Source organism: Homarus americanus, unplaced genomic scaffold, assembly GCF_018991925.1.
Source record: "Homarus americanus isolate GMGI-L3 unplaced genomic scaffold, GMGI_Hamer_2.0 scaffold21314, whole genome shotgun sequence".
In the NCBI taxonomy this organism is placed as follows: Eukaryota; Metazoa; Arthropoda; class Malacostraca; order Decapoda; family Nephropidae; genus Homarus; species Homarus americanus.
Window position 1 is genome coordinate 2,603,514 of NW_024720811.1, and position 16,757 is coordinate 2,620,270.

The window sequence follows — 16,757 nt, forward strand, 5'->3', positions numbered from 1 at the left end:
TCTAGTGAAGTAGATGCAGACTAACATAGTAACAGCAAAAACAATGAAAAAGCAGCACCCAAAACTTAATGTACAGAAAGGGCAAGACAGTACTGTAGGTAGTGCTTGAATGAGCGAAAATTAATTTCAAGGTCTTAAACACATTTACTGTACTAAAATTACAACTTTCTGACCCCAGATCCGCCATCAGTCTGAAACATTGAGATTTATTCATTACATTTAGCAACAGCAGCAGCACTTGAGAAACAACTGGAAGCACGCCGAGACCTGCATCTCTGCCCCCGAAGGTACCACTTGGACATGACCTTGCCATGGGAACAAACCAAGTTGGTGTGGGGTATGAGATGTTTGGTTCACACTCAGGATGGAATGGAGAAAGGAAACTCACAATGTGCTCTCTATATACATGTTGTATTGGATGTACAATGCAGCTTGGTGCTGGGAAGGCAGCGTGGTTACAAGCGTGATGTAGAGAGAGCTGGTTGGTGAGGATGCTCAGAGGAGGACAGCTTGTGGGTCGCCATGCTCGCCATCTCGCCAACCTTTCACAAAAGACTCTCTTTGGGGCGTGGCTTCATAAAAGTGTTGCAGATCTCCTGAAACTGAATGTCCCTATCACCCCAGACGAACCTATTAATGCCATTCCTCCTTGGCTGGACATATCAGTTCCTATTAATTACACTCCTGTTGGTAGTAAGCAAATGTTAAACACCGATGTGGTGAGATGTGTCACACTAGAAACTATTAACAGACACATAGAGAGTATTAAATCAAGTGAATGTTATGTTTTTACTGATGGTTCTGTGCAGACAAACACAGGTAGAACAGGCTGTGCAATTGTAATATATAAAGAAAAAGAGATGATAGTGTCAAACAAACAAAGGCTGAACAACTGGGCCAGCACAACACAAACTGAACTAACTGGAATCTACTTAGCCACAGACTACCTCAAAGAAAATGGAGGTGGGGTGATATTCTGTGACTCTCAAAGTGCTTTGAAATCAATGAACAGCCCGTCAGGTTCTATGTCTAAAGTTGCATGTGATATTAAAAGGAATGTGATAACTGCCAATGAGAACAACTTTCGTATCGAATTTGTGTGGATTCTGTCCCATGTTGGAATCAGGTATCATGACCGTGCTGATAGACTGGCCAATGAGGCATGTAAGAAAGAAAATGTTGACCGCGACCTTGGTCTGTCCAATGCCGTAATTAAAAACATTCAAGTCAGAATCATGAACTCTGATCTAGAAGAAGTGAGAAATGCAGAGAGACCTGACAGTTGTAGCATTAGTAAATATGACAAATTTTGTAACAAGAGGTACCGGTATGGCCAGCATAAGGACAGAACCAGACAATGTGATGTAGTCGTGGCCAGAATTAGGCTAGGATACAGACACATCTGGCAAGTTAGTAACGCTGTACCCATACCGGAACACTCAGCATGTAAACTTTGTGATAAACCTTTAAAGCATACACTTGAACACTATATTATTGAATGTGACACTGTCAAAGACTTCAGGCCACCTGACTTACTGTATCTTGAACTATGTAATTACTTCATTGAATCAGGTGTGCTTGAGGACATTCTTGCTGTTTATCCCAAATTTGCTAGCCCACACTGATTAGTCTTCAATTAGAATATGACTCCAATGTATGTGATCCACTGACCCATATATGCTGCTGGTGAATGTGATGTATTTCCTTCTTTGTGTACGAACCTCTGTCCTGCGTGGCAGTGAACAGTGGCATTACCCACATGAATCTGACCTATATATAGTGTCAATGAATATGATGCATTCTTTGTGTACGAACCTCTGTCCTGTATGGCAGTGAAAAGTGACATTACCCACATGAATCTGACCGACGTATATGTATGTATGTGTGCGTGTGTGCATGTATATGTACGTGTACATGTATATGTGTATGTATATACGTATATGTATGTATATGTGTGTGTGTGTGTGTTTACATATATGTATATGTACTGTCAATGAATATGATGCAACTCTTTGTGTACGAACCTCTGTCCTGCATGGCAGTGAACAGTGACATTATCCATATGAATCTGACCTCTATACATTTATAGTTGTTAATGAATATGATGTATTTCTTTGTGTGTGAACCTCTGTCCTGCGTGACAGTGAGAAGTGATACCACCCTCAGTGTCAAGACCTGACTGAATTACTCAGAATAGGCAAACTGTACTACAAGCTCTGCCAATAAATTTGTTAAACTAAAAGCCAGCGAGAGAGACGACCGCCAGGCAGGCGGAGGAGCGAGGGAAGGCCGCCAGGCAGCGGCGGAGGAGGTGGTGTTGCTGGCTGCGGCTGTAGGTAGAAAAAGAGTGATCACCACGAGGTCAGGTCTTAAATAGCGGGGGGTAGGCGTGGCTTAGCAGTTGACCCCCGCTCCGTGATGTATGGCGGCGCTGGTTGACCTAGACCACGATGCATACACTGGGGAATTGGTGGGGTCGGCTAGGCAGCGATAAACAGCGTTTGTAGGGGAGAATTCCACTATAGTGGTACGGCTGAACCCGTCCAAGGGCACCCCCCCCCCCCAAGAAACTAAACCTCTTTGTCCTGAGGAAGTTTTTTGACTCCTCAGGGATAAAGGGGGTTACGTTACGAAGGCCGTCAGCAGACCTGTGAGCAGTGGCCTCATGGTCACCTTCTCTGAATGAGGACAGGCCGAGCAAGTGGCAGACATCGACTTCATCAACGACATCCAAATTATAATCGAAGTCCATGAAGAGGACAATCTGGTGATGGGAGTGATCTCCTACATCGAAATTGAACATCTAGAACAAGACGTGCTGGCCGAATTACTCAGTAACCAGCTCCACGTTATCAAGAAGCTGACCAGTATAGTGGCCCTGGCCAGCGACTCCAAAATCCTACCCAAATTAGTATGAATGGGAAGGGAAACCATCCCAGTTAAACTGTATGTTGCTAAGCCTACAGGGTGCTACAAATGTCAATGATACGGACACCCAGCCAAGAAGTGCCGGGCTCGGGAGGCATGCACACAGTGCAGAATCACTGGGCACCAGCACACCACATGTTCCAGCAAGACAAAGACATATACAGCTTGTGGGGGCTCACACTCCTCCTCCGACCAGGTGTGTCCCAGGTGGAGGGAAGAGTGTAGGATAGCCAAGCTGCGATGCGAGAAAAAACTGAGCTACAAATAGGCTATTGTAGTGGAATTCTCCCCTACAAACGCTGTTTGTCGCTGAGTAGCCGACCCCATCAATTCCCCAGTGTATGCCTCGTGGTCTGGGTCAACCAGCGCCGCCATACACCACGGAGCAGGGGTCAACTGCTAAGCCACACCTACCCCCGCTATTTAAGACCTGACCTCGTGGTGATCACCCTCTTTCCACCTACAGCCGCAGCCAGCAACACCTCCTCCTCCGCCGCTGCCTGGTGGCCTTCCCTCGCTCCTCCTCCGCCTGCCTGGCGGTCCTCTCTCTCGCTGGCGAGCATGGCGACCCACAAGCTGTCCTTCTCTGAGCGTCCTCACCAACCAGCTCTCTCTACATCACGCTTATAACCATGCTGCCTTCCCAGCACCAAGCTGCATTGTACATCCAATACAACATGTATATAGAGAGCACATTGTGAGTTTCCTTTCTCCATTCCATCCTGAGTGTGAACCAAACATATTATACCCCACACTATCCTCAAAGTTAAGAAACAAGAAAAAAATTTGAAGAAAAGAAACAAGAGAAAGAAGAAGTTGAAGAAGAGAAGAAACAAGAGGACAAAGAAATAGAAGAAGAGAAGAAACAAGAGGACAAAGAAATAGAAAAAGAGAAAAAACTTGAAGACAAAGAAAACAAGGAAGTAATAGAACAAGATCAAAAACATATTTTTTTTGAGCAACAAGATCAAATGTGGACCGTCCCGAAGAAGAAGAAAAAGAACAAATAGAAGGGAACGAGAACCTAAGAACAACAAGAATACGGCCCTAATGACCTATGATATTGACGGCCAGCAAAACAAAACAACCAATCAACCATTAGCAACAAATTTTACAATCAAAGATACAGTACTGTAGTTTGAGTTTTGAACTACTGCCCTTTCCCCTGATAACTATGATAATTGTGTATGAGCTTCCAAATTCACTTCTTGCCAGTACCAACATTAACTGGGTGAACATTACCACTAGTGTTCCATTCTCTGAATACATAAAGTTCAAGAGAAAACTGAAATTTGAGCTAGGTCAGGTTAAAATAATGAAATAAGAGTATCTATCTTAATTTTTTTATTTGCAAGTAAAATAATTCTTACATTGAAGACATGAGATGCATAAATCTTCTCACTACATTGTGACACATATTTCTTGTTCACTGTTAAACATTTAGTTCAATAATATCACAAATTAAGGATATTAGAGTCATAGGAACCCTTTAAACCTGCAGTCTGCCCATGTTATTCCAGACACAAAGCCCCTGATTATTCAACATCTTAGAACAATAAAGGTTAGTTACTGAAGGAGTACTTTTCTATATACAGTACAGTACTGTATTCAAAATGCAAAGGTAAGTATTGATTTACAGTACAATACTCTTATTTCACATGCACTGTAACTTACACATTAAAAAAATGCACTAAAAATGATGGAATGATTCTGAAATCCCATTTTTTAACTAAACATGGACATGTCTGCTAAGTCTCGGAGCTAAGCAATGATCACACATAGCTCATAGACATGTTCATAGGCAAAAAAAAAAAAAAATTATATATATATATTATAATAAAATAATATATATATATATATATATATATATATATATATATATATATATATATATATATATATATATATATATATATATATATATATATATATATATAGACTCGTTAATTCGGACTAATAGGGGGGAAGGGTGTCCATTTTAGCCGATTGTCCGAATTAACCGATTTAGGGGTTAATATTGCATTATATTTCAAAGTCATTGTTTTCGTCACGATTTTATCCCACTTTCCACTGTAATACGTACGTCATTTCAGCAAAAATATTACATTTCCGTGAATGCATTATATCAACCACAGTATGAATAGAATACCATTGTTATATAACAGTATTTTAACCAAAAACTATTAAAAAAACGAGTAACTTCTCTTGAACATCGGAAGGTTAGGTAAAATCTTTTGTTTTCGTCATGTATTTTATCCTATTTTACATTAAAATACATCACGTTTCAGCAAAACTACTATTTATTTCCAAGAATATATTCATTCAGGTACAGTTAAGGTAAAATATACGTGTGATGTAACAGTTTTTTAACTGAAAACGATTCGAAAAACACATGTACCGTCTAACTGATACTCAACAACTGGTGGTGCGTCATGCGTCATTGTAAACAGTAGGAGGTTGAAGTAGATTACAGTGTATTATATTAAGTGTGAAATATCGAAAAGGTTTTTATTACCGGTATTTTTTGTAGATCAATGAGAACTGTGATACCGTATATGATATGATAAGTTAGCCTGTGCTAAGAACTTCAGCATAGACTACTAAAAACACAGGTAATTTAGCCTATTTTAAGTTGGTGAGCTTTATTTGCTGAAGGAACTGCACAACTTTTCATTACTAATTGGTACATATTTTACGTTTCCATTGTTTACTGGCAGTAAATGGGAAATATTTTTCATGTCTTAAGCTAAAAGTTGCATCCCCCCCCCCCCACACTAGTGGTGGAGATGTTACATTTAACCAAAAAGACGCTGGTGTTTTATCCCAGCAGTGGGTGGACCAGCATTTTAGCTTAAGGTCCGCATAGGTAATATTCCTACAAATCTAACAAAAAGAAGTTCAGATTTTGTCCGAATTATCCGAAATCCGGATTAAAGGGGTCCGAATTAACGAGGGTCGACTGTGTATATATGTATATATGTATATATATATATATATATATATATATATATATATATATATATATATATATATATATATATATATATATATATATATATATATATATATATATATATATATATATATACAGTGAGTTCTGCTATAACGCGTGTTTTGATAACGCGAATTTGCTCTAACGCGATTTATGAATTAGGAACGATATTTGTATAACGCGAACGCTTGTTTGCTATAACGCGATTTTTGCTTACTATTTCTCCAATTTTGTGGTACAGTGGGGTATGCTATAACGAATCTAATTGGTTCTAGAACCTTGTTCGTTATAGCATTCGTTCGTTATAGGATTAATCCGTTCCAGGCCCCCAAATACAACCACTTAACACTGAAAAATATAATATAAAATTGTAAAAATTGTAAAAAAGTGCATAAAGATGCATCTAAACCCCTGAAATAAAGAATATCATTAATATTTGTAATAAAAAAACAATAAATTAGAAAAAAAAAAAATTAAATAATGTTCGTTGTAGGAGTTTCGTTCGTTATAGCATTCTCAATTTTATAGGTAAAACCGTTCGTTATAGGAATATTCGTAGTAGAATCCGTTCGTTATAGCATACCCCACTGTATTAACTGTGAATATAGTAAAGAAGAATATCAACAAGAAGCGTTCTGGTGATAGAATTCCTGGTGATGATCGTAAAAGAAAGGATATAACACTTGAAGAGAAGCTCGATTTTATCAACCTCAAAATCACCCTTCTCCCCCATCAAGTAAAGTGTTACATTTACTGTATGATTTCATTATTAGATATGAATGTAACATTTATTTAGACTGTGCTATCCTTTGTGTTAGGCTAACTACTAAATTTTCTCGATTTTGAGTAATCTGCACCTAACCCTATTTTCTCCATAAGCCCTGTTATTTCTATTACGCGATTTTCTATAACACGATATTTTACAAGAACACAATTATCGCGTTATAGCAGAACTACCTGTATATATATAAAAGACTGGAATCAACTAAATGCAAGAGCTAGATTCCAAGATATTGTAAGACATGAGAACAAAACACAAGAGGTTCCTTTGTGGAGCACTGCCCTTACAAAAACAGTAATTAAAGTACAGTACTATACTTAGTTCACAGGAGCTTTGCAAACAGGGCCTAAAACAGATTTTATCAATGCAGGTGATTGGCTGGAGAATGAGGTGCATCTCTTAATTACAGTACTGGGTACTATATTTAAAATCTTTTCTTTATATTCTTCAACTGCATGTAATATAAGCAATTAAGTGTTGGTCTAGAATAATATCTGTAGCCGGGAATAAAAATTAGCATATGAAACACACTGATAACATAAGACATCATAAAACGAAAATGAAAAAGTTAAAAAAAAACATTACCCAACTATATCATCCCAACACGCACATATTCACCTGATGTAACACAACCAATCACAAACTTTCTTTGATTTGGTCCAGTTGCAAGCTTAGAGTAAACACAGTATAGATTACTGTATAATATACAGTACTGTACTGTATAGTGAGAATCTAGGGGAAAAATGGCACCATAATGTGATCTTGTATTAAGAGAACATTTCATTATATGCTTATGTATGAATAATTACATTCTTAGTAAATTCATATTCTTTTATAGACTGTTTCATTCTAAACAATCAATGAAGATATGTGCATTAAAAAATAAATAAAAATACTCAGTGAAAGTCACATTATGAGACTGGAAAGCAATGGATGTGATACACATGAAAGCCCAAAGTTGCAATTCCTTTTTCTACAATGTAAATGGGGTTCTGTACTGGTTACAAAAACTATATATATACCGGGTCTACAGTATAAAAACCCCGAAAATTCCATTGCATCCAATTCAACTTTTAGTCACATTTTGTCACCAGTGGGACTTGTGTTCATACTTCTCCTATAGATCACCGGAGAAGTAACAAAATAAAATTTTCCTTTAAGGGATAAAGATTCAATGTTTTGCTTTGCTTAACTCAAAGACAAATAAGAAAGAAATTCATTGAGACCTTTCAGAATGTGATTGCTTATGGACTGATAACAGTAATGATCCCAAATCCTTATCAATAGAAATTATAACGGAACTGTACAGCCCGTTCACCATAATACAGTACAGTATTAGAGTACTGCACTTTTAAAGTTGTTCACAAGCCGTGGTTTAACCGTCAATACAGTAAAAAACAGGTGGATTTAACGTAATTCTGATGATAATTAATGTCAATATGTAGCTGTTCATCACAGACTAAGTGGCATCTTTATTTGGGCAAAAAATCATATAAAAATGTATTAAGTAATAAACTAGTCAAAGCCTAGTACCTTTGTCTTTGATGGCATTAACATGAAGCTTCCATATGTGACTCTGAAACTGATGCCTCCCTCCTCCTCCTGTTGGTGAACTCAAACATCTTTCAATAGCAGTTACATGAATTAGATAGTGGAGGTAATAATAATAACCAGTCAAATTAAAGGTAAACAGCTTTACTCTGAGCAAGCTTTTATAGTTACATTATACACTGTGGCTGTGGTCCTATATCACATGGTGTGGCATGACCTACAGAATATGATCTTCAATGTGAATGCATAGTGTTACATAAAAAAACACAAGAAATTTGGAAAACAAAGTCAAATAACATATAGCAAAAACTCACAGATAACTGGATGGATAGAAAAACTTAATTATCGACCAAGTAAATACTCAGTACAGTACTGTACTAAAAATAATGAAAATATTATGCTGCTATATTTGACAAAAGCATGTTCTAGATGGGGCTTCAATTTTATAATGAGAAATTAATGCATAACATTATCACTGGAAGCCCCTTTTATTGCACAGAACAACTGCAACAATGTGGTTTCTTAAGACTATTTACCTCATTCATATCACAACCTGAACTTTTCCTTAAAAAAGGCTTAACTATTTGAAAACTAAAAACTAAGAAACTCACAAAGGCTTAAAAGGAAGAAAGAAATGTACAGTATTCTGTGGTGCCATATAGTAAGATGTACCAATAAGGATACACAGAAAACATTGTATGAACCGCCCCTACTGCACTTGGGTGACCACACACTGGATTTGAACAGATATAGGGTGCCGATAGTAATGGTAGAAGTGCAGAGAATTTATGGTTAAATTTTATGCATTTGATGTCCAGCTTAAATACATAAAATGGCTAACTAATATGATGAGTACAGGGTATACAGTACTGTACTTTCAAATTCATATACAGTACTGTAACACATAATTGTGCACTAAAATCATTCAGAAGTTTTAAGATGCTACTACCCATACTGCACAATAGCAAATTTTGTATGCAGAAAGTACCTCTCAATTATACTTAAGTTATGCCTTTTAAGCATCACACACCTTTCCCTGCTTATTCTCAACACTTATCTACACAAACTCACACTTCCTTCTCTGTTTCCAATCATATTTTATGTGTGTTGTACCTTTAATCTAAATGAGCAAGGTTATTCTTAAACATTTACGTTTTCTGTTCCATGCCCGTTTATGCTGCATTATTTCACTAACTCTTCTTACCTATTATCTTCATTAATGAGTTAAGCCCAGTGGTGATATGCATTCTTATATCTTTCACCAAAAAAGTTACAAATTAGTTCTCTAGTCCCTGTAATTCCTCAAGTGGAATCATTCAGTACTCCAAACCCAAGACTTAGCTCAATGCCATAAAAAGCTGGTTACTCATAATGACAATCCACTAGAACCTCACTAATTCGGCCTCCACTAATTTAGAGTATCTGTATACCGTACCGGCTAATTCATAAATTTTTTGTGGGCAAAATATCCTAAACTTAGAAAAAATTTCAGGCAATTATACTTGTTTCCATGTTAATATTCAATAAAACTGCAATCTTTGCTAAAAAAATTATAGATAGTGGATAGACCGTAATCATATATCACTGGAAATTAAATAGAGTGAACATTAACAAAAAGAAAAACTAACATTTGCATTGGTAGCAGGTAGGTATATACATATATGAAAAGTACATATGATCAAAATACAATACAGTACTGTATATGAATTGGTACCCTAGTAGGCCAACACAAAGGGAAAATGCCTGTTCCAAACTGTTCACCACTTGGACCACATGGGTAGATTTCATACAAACTTCTAATAATTCATACAATTGGCCAAAAACTATTCAAAATTTTCGGATATTTTACCCAAACGAAAACTGTATGAATTAGCCAGTACTTTAAATTAGTGTGGCTCTAGTGTAAATAAATGATAAGCAAATATTCACATAAGATAATTTCCAAATAAAAAATATTATTTCTGCATTTCTTATAAAACTTGAGGAAAGAAAGCTGAAAGATCTGAAAGGAATTGGCTATAAACATACTGTAACACAAGCCTCAAGCTCTCACTAACAACTGAGTGTGCTGTAATGTACTACCAAATGAACTAGAATCTCATGAGAAATCAAAGAGATCACATCAACATTTTGTAACTTACTAAAGTAGTGTGGAAGATTACTTTCAAAGTCCACTAGAGTACCAGTCAGTAAATAATATACAGTAAAGGATCTGTCTCAATGACTTTTGTGTGGTGGTGTGAAAGCTTATTTGTAGACTTAATATCGATTTTACGGACGCCTCTTGGTCCCAAATTTTTCAGTTGGCAGACACTTTACAGTTGTTGTTTTTTAATCAATGTAAGTAAAAATCAATGGAACTAATTGATAGATATGAACATAAAGTACATGTGGTAGTTCACAATACAAGTGATGTCATGTGTTATTCAAAAAGAACATATATGCAATGTAAAGCAAACAAAATCTGAATTATTCAAAATAATCAGATTTAAAAAACAAAAGAACGATTATAACACAGGTAAACAGGAAAAGTTTAGGAATAATTCTCAGTACAGTAACATCAAAGAACATTACATTTAATCAAATACCTGTAAATAGAATTCTAGATTTCAAATAATATTCACAACTATACATAGAAAATGAACTTAATTCTGAATTTCCTTTTTTGGGAGGATAAATCCAGTCAGACAGCTAGATATTTTGGGGGATCTAAGACAATAGGCCACCCCATTTAGCAGCTAGGGACTGGTCTTGCAATCACCCATCCTTCCCTGTTATAACCACCTGCCTTAAAAAGGGTGAATTAGAAGCAAAAGATACCATCTAATGGCAGGAGGTCTAATTAAGACTATGTCTTCCTAGCTAAGGCACTCTTCATTCCATAACAATGGGTCCCATCTTGACTTCATGGTCAATTCACGAATTTGGTTTAGTTTCCAGCTGACTACTCACAAATCCATGGAAGGAAGAAGGGTATCTGTGCCATATTACTGCAGCTTTAACCTGAAAAAGGATTTCAGAGTCACTACTTCATTTCTAACTAAACATCCTTCACCAGGCAGCTCTCATTAACAACAACCAGCTAGAAAATTGGGAAGAGGTGATAATATCATAAACCCCAAGAACTAGGCTAATGTGCATCCCAACAAAGGAGTTAAGTGAAAGAATACTAACTTGTAAACTCCCCTTTATGGTGCAGTTCTTCAGTATTCTCCTGGAACTTTAAAGAGACATATTGAGCCATCAATATCCAGAGGCCCTGAGAAAATGGATGTTATGTGTCTTTTTGCTAATTAATCAAGAGAAACCACCTGTAAGAATACCTAAGGCCATACCACGCAAGTCAGTTCAGAATGAGAAAAAAAAAAGAATTATCCCTCATTAGACCCAGGTTAACTATCACCCAATCAGATCTAACCTACACCATATAGAAATCTTGGTACAGCCCAAAATATTTAACAATATACCTCAAAAATTTAATCTGGCAGAAACCGGGTAGGAACCCTAGGGACATCCCTATTGAAAGTCTAATCACTGAAAGAACTAAACTTATTATTAGAGCCCTGAATTGTCTATTTATGATTTATCCAGGAAAATTAAAAGTTCTGTAAATGCCTAAAATTACCCAGGAAGCAACAGAACAGGGAATGCTAGTAGTAGTTCTGAATTAAACCCACAAGGATTGTATATTATGTTGAAAACCATTTGCTGGCTCACATCAGAATCAACCTACATGGGATCACATCCAGCCTTAGTAAATCCGAACCACCTAAAAATGTGGAATGAGGTACAGTTGCGGAAATGTGTTCCTATCCCCCCTGTGGTAACCCGGGTCTGAAAATGGCCAACCTGTGTGACCTATAGCAAACCTATCCATCAATCATGTCCGTTCGTTACACTACCAATACCCATTCTTTCATAAATAGTGATACTTGTATTACTACCACTGCGACGTTAGTGTTTGGAGACATGGGTTACCCCAGGGGGTGTAGGAACACATTTCCGCAACTGTACCAGTCCACTGCCATCCTATAGACACTCATGAACAGTGGAGCTGCAGTTTCCCCCCCCTCCAGACACTCACTGCCAGGTGTATGATTCCTTCAGACACATAGCAAAATAATACACAACTAACAAATATATTGTAATAAAAGGTCAAAATTGTGTACCTTACTGTTGTGTGAAGCTTGTAGTCCATCCATTTTATTTTACCACGAGACGCCACTGCTCATGAATACAGGCATTAATGCACATCTCCCCAAACTCATGTTAACAACTCTTACAAAATAATATGGCTACAGATATTGTAAATCTCATTCTTACCCCATGATAACTTGCAGAGCTACAGTTAACCCCCCACTACCTTCTGTACTTCTGACATTGTCACAATATTGGGACAAGATATTTAGTTCTTCATGAGTAAGGTAAAGATGGAGAGAGACATCTGCTCTCTGTGGGTGACTTATGGAGATGAACTAAGAATAAAAATAGCAGAGATCAAGACGGTGCGAAGGTAGTACAGTGCTGAGTAGGAAGATAAAGCCCTAATTTTACCTATTGCCTCTAGAATAACAATCAACCTTGAATACATGACACTCCCTCCCCCCTGGATCCCCAAAGAGCCTAAGAACAAATTTCTAAATCCAAATATACAAACAGGGGTTTAATTGACTAAGCACCATATACATTTGTAGCTACTCTGGAAGTGCGTAAAATAAACTGGAAAACCACACATTATAGTAACGGTGTCCCTCAGTCAAGCAGAAATGCAGCTCTGATAAGAGTTCAAACACTGCCACTGTTTTTGCATCTTATTTTTCATTTTAAGTTATCTTTGTACAGAATCACATCTTCTTTAAATTGAAAAAAATATATATATTATCCTCGTGGGGGACCCCTAAAATAGATTGACATCTCTGGCAAAACCACACAAAATTAATATTGAGATTAAAAAAAAAAATTTCCCTGCCCTACATCACTGTGCCAATTTTTTAATTTCGAGTTTATTTCAGTGTGAATATATATTCTAAGTCAGAAATATATTAAATCCTTAGCAGCCCCCTTGAAAGACAAAAACAACACGCCCTTAGGTTAAGAACCACTTCTCTAGAAGGTAACCTTTGCTTCCAATCCACTCAATTTAATGGGGATAGTTGCAATGGGGATTGATGGGGGGCATTCTATTGCCCTTGAAACTCAAAAATGGCTATGGAATTAACAAGAAGTGCTTGGTTGATGGCACTCAGCAAAAAATTAACACCATTACTTGGTTAAATTATTTTGATGTAACTAGCAGTTACAATTTTCTTTTAAAACATAAATCATTGCTCCTTCACATGTAAATAACATAAAAATGTAAACTTAGCCACATTAAAACACAATGTAAGCAAATAATAAAATCTATTTTCTCAAAAAAATTCATGATTTGAGATGGATAATGACTAACCATTACTCTAGTTCAAATTTCAAGAATTATGCTGCATATATAATAAATTATACAGTAATCAGTATATCTTCACAAAACTTTTTTTAAGTCTTTCTGCATGTTTGTAATATATGCCACTGACGTATTATGTCAAGAGAAGCAATGCCTGTTATCTCACCTCCAAGACTGTTAAGCTTTCTGTAACATAATAATATACCAATTACTTTAAAAATAACAATCCTTAACATTGACTATAGAGCTCTAAACTATCAAGTGTTATGTAAAATATGTAACAAAAGTTCAAAACTATGTGTGGGGACTCCTTGCAGTTAGCTAAATACTGTATGTCTAATGCAGGTATTGTCCCTTCTCTTACTGTTAAGGAACAAAAATTGCAATCAATTGAGTCCAACTTGACACAAGAGCGTAAACAACATATACGAAATGTATCCATAGGCACTGTAAAGCAAATATAAAGTTCATACAGTATATATACAGTATACTTCTTGATCAAGATAAATATATAAACAGTAATTTCCACTTAATTAAATTTAACATAAGAAACAGTTCAATACATCTCTAACCCACTAGCCATAAATAAAAAAGACTTAATTAGGGCTTGAAATGTTGAACTGTAAAATGAAATACAATAATCTTCTCACAGTAGTCTTTAGTGAGAAGAAACATTGTACATACAGAGTACTGTACTGTACTTTGAATCATCACACCTCATAAAACTAATAATAACATAGAATATATCTTCTCCATCAAGAGGCCACTCTGGTTAGTATCAATTAGTCATAGAAATGGATAAAGATCTGGACATAATGCTCCAACAATAACTGAAATATATACCTGTATACCAGTAAATAAAAAAATATTAAATCAAACATTACATTAAACTGATTATCCTTTACAAATCATTGCACTGAGAAATATAATCAAGAGACAATTTAGACTGTGTTGCTTGATTACATATAAATAACAACAAACACTGTTATATTCTACAAGGATCAACATACTGTAAATCCAAAATAATTAAGTAATAATTGACAAGACAGTAAAATTATGGGTAATGTAGCATTTCTTTATAAAGTAAACCCTTTTTCCTTTTCATATGTGTGTATCCAGAACTATTTTTCCCCTCTACATAATACTGTATGTACAGTCTGTACTGTGTTACAATGTCAAAACAAAATTTTAATATTTTAATATTTTTTAGTTTAACATAGCTTAACTACCAGGTAGTTAAGTTAAGTTAAGATATCGACCTAAAAAAATTAATAAATAAAATGTTTGTTCCAACACTAGGCAAGTATAAATGTAGAAGTAATTAATAAGTTTTATTCCTCACAAAAATGCTCAAAGACCCGAAGTTTAGTCGTGAAAACTCTGTACACTGTCACCTATCATTCTTATTCACCATCAATCTCCTCACTACTGTACCTCTCACAATTAGGAAATCTTATGACTAGACTCCACCGAGGTTAACTAGACAAATATGCTTTGCAAAGTTTTATACCTGAAATTAGTTCAAATAATAGACGAGAAGGTTACACACAGGGAGAACAACTTCTCTGAATCAAACACTCGGAAGAATGACCTTTACGTACATATCTATACTATTTTTTTAAGTTTTGAGCACCAATAGTTAGGACCGGAACTACAATCTTCCAAGAGTAGGAAATGACAACAAAAACACTGAAATTAAAATCATAGCACCAGCATCTGTATGCAAACAAAACTGATTACTGTATTGCAATTAGAAATTTATTCGCATGGTACATTGAGTATGTCATTGATATCCTCAAAACACCCCCAAGAATTAATAGGTATTTCCCTGGTGGCTTGTTGCCTAACATAAATTGTTAGCTGAATGAAAAAAATAAAATAAACTAAGAAATTGTGATTATAATAGTTTATCTGATATGAAAACAAAGAGTGCACAAACTTGCAGCCTTTCACAAGCAGTGTGCTAAGACCAGACAAACCACAAAAAGAAATGTAAATAAATGGAATAGACATAAGAACTACAGAGGATACAGTAAATTAATCCATAACAGAAAATAATCAGTTGGTATGGTATTAACACTTGGCCTCCCAGAGCAGGAGAGAAATAATAAATGAAAAAGATATAAGTAGAAAGGCATAAGAAACCTAAAGTATGACTTGACAAAGGATTTGAAGCCAGGTTCCCCACTGTCTGAGTTGAAACAGGAAAGAAGCTATTTAATTAAATATAAGTTAATATTGTGATAATTATTGTGACTAATTTACTTTATCAAGCACTTTCAGATCACCATAATTAATTTCCTTTATACACCAGGTAAATGTGCTCAAATCTAAGTGGACCAGACAGATTTATCTCAAACTCAGACATACACAAAGTAATATTTTCATCAACTTAAGCTTTTGGTGCATTACAAATACAATGACATACCCAAAACAAATGAGAGAGAGAGAGCGAGATTCCCTAGGAAATGTGCAATTTAATTTACTGTTACCAGGTAGTCTTTAAATAGGCTATAATTACCATACATACAATATATGCAAATTCAGACCATCTCCTGGCAAAATTACATACCTGCTATGTTATCTGAAACTTTATCTAAAATATTTTAGTAGAAAAGCACAGTGAAGACGGAAGATGACACAGGTACTGTAACACAAAATGAACCATCAATAAGAAACATCAGCTGGCAGTACCCAAAAGTTTCATGTCCATAAAACTCAAGCTCTTGTCTCCAAAATATAAGATCTCTATCCTACTCCTGCCAGCCCTACAAATATCCTTGAAAATCAAAGTTTCTGTATTTCAAGTTAGAACCAGTTTATGGTGCAAGGCCTGACAACTGGAAGGTGATGCTCCAAAGCTCTACTTAATAATATATACTTCTTACTGTAAATTGTAACAATACCTATAAAAAGTTTAAATCATGTAAACTAAGTACTGGACAGGTACAGTATATACTGTATACTGCACAGTGCCTATTTACACCTTTTATCATCTTTACTTAAAATTACTTCACTTGAGAACTAGAAGCCTGGATGAGAAATATAACCCCAAAAAAAAAAAAAAA